The sequence below is a fragment of the Ranitomeya imitator genome, chromosome 2 (genome assembly GCF_032444005.1).
Source record: "Ranitomeya imitator isolate aRanImi1 chromosome 2, aRanImi1.pri, whole genome shotgun sequence".
Classification (NCBI taxonomy): domain Eukaryota; kingdom Metazoa; phylum Chordata; class Amphibia; order Anura; family Dendrobatidae; genus Ranitomeya; species Ranitomeya imitator.
Window position 1 is genome coordinate 288,536,811 of NC_091283.1, and position 7,310 is coordinate 288,544,120.

The following is a 7,310-nucleotide window of genomic DNA, read 5'->3' on the forward strand; positions in this document are numbered from 1 at the left end:
CTATCGAGATGGATCCTGTTAAGGTCCAAGCCATCCATGATTGGACTCAGCCGACATCTCTGAAAAGTCTGCAAAAGTTCCTGGGCTTTGCTAATTTTTATCGTCGCTTCATCTGCAATTTTTCTAGTATTGCCAAACCATTGACCGATTTGACCAAGAAGGGTGCTGATTTGGTCAATTGGTCTTCTGCTGCTGTGGAAGCTTTTCAAGAGTTGAAGCGTCGTTTTTCTTCTGCCCCTGTGTTGTGTCAACCTGATGTTTCTCTTCCGTTCCAGGTCGAGGTTGATGCTACTGAGATTGGAGCAGGGGCTGTTTTGTCGCAGAGAGGTTCTGATTGTTCAGTGATGAAACCATGCGCTTTTTTTTTCCAGGAAGTTTTCGCCTGCTGAGCGGAATTATGATGTGGGCAACCGAGAGTTGCTGGCCATGAAGTGGGCATTCGAGGAGTGGCGTCATTGGCTTGAAGGAGCTAAGCATCGCGTGGTGGTATTGACTGATCATAAGAACCTGACTTATCTCGAGTCTGCTAAGCGTTTGAATCATAGACAGGCTCGTTGGTCGCTGTTTTTCGCCTGTTTTGACTTTGTGATTTCGTACCTTCCGGGCTCTAAAAATGTGAAGGCGGATGCTCTGTCTAGGAGTTTTGTGCCCGACTCTCCGGGTTTATCTGAGCCGGCGGGTATCCTCAAGGAAGGAGTAATTGTGTCTGCCATCTCCCCTGATTTGCGGCGGGTGCTGCAAAAATTTCAGGCTAATAAACCTGATCGTTGTCCAGCGGAGAAACTGTTTGTCCCGGATAGGTGGACAAATAAAGTGATCTCTGAGGTTCATTGTTCGGTGTTGTCTGGTCATCCTGGAATCTTTGGTACCAGAGAGTTAGTGGCTAGATCCTTTTGGTGGCCATCTCTGTCGCGGGATGTGCGTTCTTTTGTGCAGTCCTGTGGGATTTGTGCTCGGGCTAAGCCCTGCTGTTCTCGTGCCAGTGGGTTGCTTTTGCCCTTGCCGGTCCCGAAGAGACCTTGGACACATATCTCTATGGATTTTATTTCAGATCTTCCCGTCTCTCAAAAGATGTCAGTCATTTGGGTGATCTGTGATCGCTTTTCTAAGATGGTCCATCTGGTACCCTTGTCCAAGTTGCCTTCCTCCTCTGATTTGGTGCCATTGTTCTTCCAGCATGTGGTTCGTTTGCATGGCATTCCAGAGAATATCGTTTCTGACAGAGGTTCCCAGTTTGTTTCGAGGTTTTGGCGAGCCTTTTGTGGCAGGATGGGCATTGACTTGTCTTTTTCCTCGGCTTTTCATCCTCAGACTAATGGCCAGACCGAACGAACCAATCAGACCTTGGAAACCTATCTGAGATGCTTTGTTTCTGCCGATCAGGATGACTGGGTGTCCTTTTTGCCTTTGGCTGAGTTCGCCCTTAATAATCGGGCCAGCTCGGCTACCTTGGTTTCGCCATTTTTCTGCAATTCTGGGTTACATCCTCGTTTCTCTTCAGGACAGGTTGAGTCTTCGGACTGTCCTGGTGTGGATACTGTGGTGGACAGGTTGCAGCAGATTTGGACTCATGTAGTGGACAATTTGACCTTGTCCCAGGAGAAGGCTCAACGTTTCGCTAATCGCAGACGCCGTGTGGGTCCCCGACTTCGTGTTGGGGATCTGGTTTGGTTATCTTCTCGTCATATTCCTATGAAGGTTTCCTCTCCGAAGTTTAAACCTCGTTTCATTGGTCCTTATAGGATTTCTGAGGTTATTAATCCTGTGTCTTTTCGTCTGACCCTCCCAGATTCTTTTTTCATACATAACGTCTTCCATAGGTCATTGTTGCGGAGATACGTGGCACCTATGGTTCCATCTGTTGACCCTCCTGCCCCGGTTTTGGTGGAGGGGGAATTGGAGTATATTGTGGAGAAGATTTTGGATTCTCGTGTTTCAAGACGGAAACTCCAGTATCTGGTTAAATGGAAGGGTTATGCTCAGGAGGATAATTCCTGGGTTTTTGCCTCTGATGTCCATGCTCCCGATCTTGTTCGTGCCTTTCATGTGGCTCATCCTGGTCGGCCTGGGGGCACTGGTGAGGGTTCGGTGACCCCTCCTCAAGGGGGGGGGATACTGTTGTGAATTCTGTGGCAGAGCTCCCTCCTGTGGTCACAAGTGGTACTTCGGCTGATTCTCTCTGGGAGCTTCCGTTTGTGGAGGAAACTGGTACTGCTGCTTCTGAGTTTCCTTCCTCAGGTGATCTGGTGAGGTCGTTAGGTGCTTCTCTACTTAACCCCACCTAATGCTTTGATTCATGCTTCCTGTCAATGTTCCAGTGTTGGACTTGTTTTTTCCCTGGATCATTCCTGTGGCCTGCTGCTCTGCATAGCTAAGTTTTGCTTATGTTATTTTGTTGCTATATTTCTGTCCAGCTTGCTTTATTGGTTTTTCTCGCCTGCTGGAAGCTCTGAGACGCAGAGGGACCACCTCCGTACCGTTAGTCGGTGCGGAGGGTCTTTTGTCCCCTCTGCGTGGTTATTTGTAGGTTTTTGTGCTGACCGCAAAGTTATCTTCCCTATCCTCGTTCTATTCAGCTAGTCGGGCCTCACTTTGCTAAATCTGTTTCATCTCTATGTTTGTGTTTTCATCTTACTCACAGTCATTATATGTGGAGGGCTGCCTTTTCCTTTGGGGAATTTCTCTGAGGCAAGGTAGGCTTGTTTTTCTATCTTCAGGGCTAGCTAGTTTCTCAGGCTGTGACGAGGCGCCTAGGTTCTGGTCAGGAGCGCTCCACGGCTACCTATAGTGTGGTTTGATAGGATTAGGGATTGCGGTCTGCAGAGTTCCCACGTCTCAGAGCTCGTTCTATTATTTTGGGTTATTGTCAGATCCCTGTATGTGCTCTGACCTCCATGTCCATAGTGATACTGAATTGCCTCGCATAACAGGTATGTTTTGCTCAAGCAGATCTACTGCTGAGGGATTTGTTTACATTGGGAAGGCTTCTAGGTGATTGGACAGATGGGTGGGTTCAGTCACCTACAAACCCACCCTAAGAGGCGTGTTTGATTACCTAAGATGGTTTTGTGTTGAAGGACCTGTGGTGATGTCACACTCACCTGACTGGCCATGTTACAGGTATCTGGGTGTGGTTACACTTATGTAAAGAGGTGTGTGTAGCCCATGTAGTGAGAGTGTTTGGAACTCTGTCAGGGCGGACAAACTTCCATGTGTCCTGAACAACACACAGAGACCATCTTTAGGCTGGAGAGCTTACGTGCTGGACATGGCACAGCCTGAATGCTTACAGGTCTGAGAGAGAGCGGAGCTCTACTATGGACACTGAGGACTTTTTCGTCTGATGTAAGACTGTTTACCCTTGTGTTGCTAACTTAAATGGTTTATGGAGTGAATAAACCTACATGAACGCTGAAGAGAATGTGCCTCCGGTTTCCTCCTATGCATCCGAGCGAGTACAACCCCTACACAGGCTAGAAGTGAGGGAACGTATTTAAGTTTTGTATGTGGTCTCCGGCCTTTGTATATATTGCTCTATGTTTTGTTTAATAGGGATAGATGCAATATGGTATACAAATCGATTATGGCATTCCCCATATCAGAAACCCCTGTGGCTTGGAAGGAGAGAAAGTAAATTTCCCTGTGAAGCAAACATTGCTTAGTATGTGGGCTTCGGTGAGAACACAAGGAGATTTGTTGCGCTATTTTCTTGTCAAACCGATATTAAGAAAGGAGAAATTGCTGGACTTACAGGCTTGAGCTGTCTTGCATTGTGAGGGTTAAGAGTGCTTCTCTTTCCAAGCAGAGGTAGTAACGGCACCGAAGTGGGACGATGAGCCGTTCGATAAGAAATGCGGGAATGCGAATCGCGACACCAATGGATCAGCACCGGCATGGAAAGAAAGTATGAGTGTTTTTATTGTAAAGAGACCAAACATAAGAAATGAGAAGGTACAACTTTCTGTTAAAAAAAACAACATTCTGAAGATGAAAAAGGCTTCTCCCCTGTGTGACTTCTCTGAAGTTTATAAAGAGTTAGTTTCCATGTAAAATATTTCCCTCATTAAGAACATGAACAAATATTTCCTCTGTAACTTTGCCTACAATTGAACTGAATGTTTTGGAAAAGGGTCTTTCATTTTGCCCCACAATTTTACCTGACTGGTTTGAACTTGAGACCGATTTATTTGCTTTCTTTAGGAGGTGTTGCTTAACATCTTTTTTTGCAGATAAAAAACAAGATGCAATGAGTCCGATTGATGTTGGGAATATTGATGTTTTTTCTCTACAGGGCGTTGGTCTATATAGTAAAAGTGAGTTCCAGCCACCTACTAAAACCCATGTAGTTGAGGCATTTATCCAGTTGGTTGAAAAAGAATTTGAGACACTAAGAAGGGCACACAGAAATCGTGGTCAACATAACCTTACCATAGATGAGAAGAGAGTTCTAGACAATCTGTCTGATAACACATTCATTACAATCAAGGCCGCCGATAAAGGTGGGGCGGTGGTTGTGATGGATACTGTAAAATATAATGCAGAGATAGTACGCCAATTGGCCGACACTGATGTCTACTGTAAATTGACAGGGGACCCTATGCTGCGTTTCCAGAGAGAATTACAGCTTATAGTCAATGAGGCCTTGACTGATGGCCTGATTGACTCTAAGCTGTCTGAATATTTGATTACTAATTGTCCTGTTAGGCCTGGTGGCACTACATTGATAATGTGTTTGTAGTTTGGGAGGGGCAACTTAGTGAACTCTTGGATTTTCACCATGAGTTAAATAACATTTTTTCAGAACTCAGCTTCACAATTACACATTTTCAGGAACAGGTACAATTCCTAGATACACTGGTGTACAAGGTTGGGTCCTCTTTGAAAACTGATTTATATGTGAAGAGCACAGATAGGAACAGCTTATTACAATTTAATAGCCATCATCCGAGGAGTATGGTTGAGTCGTTACCTTGGAGCCAGATGCTTAGAGTGAGAAAAATAGTCACTGACTATTGACTCCAGATTAGATGAGATGTGCCATAAATTTTTGAAAATGGAATTAGAAAACATGTGGAGAGGGTGAAGGCGACATCGAGAGCTGTTGTAAGGGAAAAGAAAATCAGGGTTAGAGATAAGCGGATCCCCTTTGTGTCCACCTTTAGTACAGCCAGTGGGCATGTGAAGAATATGATTTTGAAACATTGGCATATCTTACATCAGGGTTTACCTGACATTGAAGAATTTACCCTGCCACCGATTTTGTCCTACAAAAGAGGACATAATTTACATGATAAATTAGTCAAATCTGGCATTGGTCCTACGGTGGTTAGTTTACAGAGGACTTTGGGTCCCCCGAAATTTGGAAATTTTCCCTGTTTAGGATGTGCGTGTTGTGGGAATATGATAAAGGGAGATTTTTTCAATCATCCTCGCACAGGCCAGAGGTTTTCCATCAGGGAGAGGTACACTTGTACCTCAAGTTTTGTTATTTATCTTATTGTCTGTCCTTGTGGACTTACATATGTGGGGGAGACCACCATGGAAATAAAGGCACGCATCAGCAAACACAAAAGTACCATTAGAACTAAGATGGTGGATTTACCGATACCTAAACATTTCATTGAGAGTGGACACACAGTCAGTCAGCTACGGTTTAGGATGATTGATGGCGTGCCTCCTCTTCGTAGGGGTGGTGACAGGGTTAAATTATTAAAAAAGAAAGAACTTAGATGGATATCGAAGTTAGGCTCTCGCCAGCCCGGAGGGTTAAATGTTGATTACAATCTTCTGTTATGTGTATCTTGATCTATCTTTATATGGTTCGTGCGGCTCACATTCGTATAGATATGTTTTTAAGTGGTGATTGGTTATATGTTTTGTTTTTTCCCCTGTGATGACCTCTATGGGTTATGTGAACTGGTATATAATGAATTGGCTTATATTGCCTGATATGCTTTTTTGTCCCCTGTCCCTTGGAGTTGATGGGTTTTCTATTAAATTTGGGGTATTCCCACTTATGGGTATTGATTACATAGCCATGGATATGGCGGTATATTAGATAAAACGGTTTATTTATATATTTAAACCTTTCTCCATGTAGTTATTTCCCATCAAGATGGGTTTGAGCTATTTTTAGTCTTTAACATGGGATTGGTTGTTATCTGTGGGAGCCGCTTTTATTATGTATAGTTGGGGGACCTTAATGTCTGTATATACCTTTCCGTAAGCCCTTATGTTTGTGGACATGCGCGCTTTGCGTTTGGGAGCTGTGCTGGTGGATCTGTTGTACACGGGCTCTGGTCTGCCTGGATGTGGGGTGGCGTCTAGCAGCCGGTGGGCGTGTCTTTCGGCTTTCCATGGCGGCGCTGCATGTTTTTTCATGTGATGCGTCGCTGTAGAGCCGGCGGACATGCGCACTAGGTTTGGGACTCTTTCCCTATGCGGTGTGCCAGGTGAGCCTTTGATGTCACGGATGGCCGGTCATGTAACTAACTTGGGGGCGGTTCGACAGATGTAGGTATGGAGCCTAGATTGGCTCTATTATATGGGGCAGGTAATGTATTGGCGCCGGTGGGCATGCCTTTCGGCTGTCCGTGGCGGCGCTGCATGTTTCCTCATGTTATGCGTTGCTATGGAGCCGGCGGGCATGCATACTAGGTTTGGGACTCTCGCCTTAAGCGGTGAGCCTCTGATGTCACGGACAGCAGGTAATATGATCAGCCTGGGAGGCGGTTCAAGTTAAGCAGGTAAAGAGCCTGGATTAGCACACACAAAATTTCAGCTCACCCTTCTTGAGTAATCTCCATAGGATTTAATCAGTCCGAGCACGGAAAGTGGACTAAGAACACCTAGTGTTCGAAACGCGTTCAGCTGTATCATGGTCGTCCTTCCGTTCATTGCATTTTGCTGATTTTTGACATGCAGTGTTTCCTCTCTTTTTTAAAATAATTTGGAATAAAAACTTTTGATTTTATACATTTTCCTGAGCTGGATTCCTTTTTCATTCTCATAGAGCCTGGATTGGCTTCACTGCATGGGGCTGGTTATGTATCAGTACCCCAGATTGGACCTTCATCACAGGCATGGATTGGTGGTTTATGAGAGACGTGATACAAGCTCAGTGATAGGCAGCTCGCGTATATAATGGCCCCCATGAGCTTTTTGATAGGCTTAGATGTGACAGGCAATGTTGTTTGTTTACGTTCCAACTTCTTACATGTGTTTACTACTATGATCACGAACAGTATTGTCCACAACGGGGGATTTTAGTAACATTGTAACATGTTTTTAATTATATATGTTTCACTGTG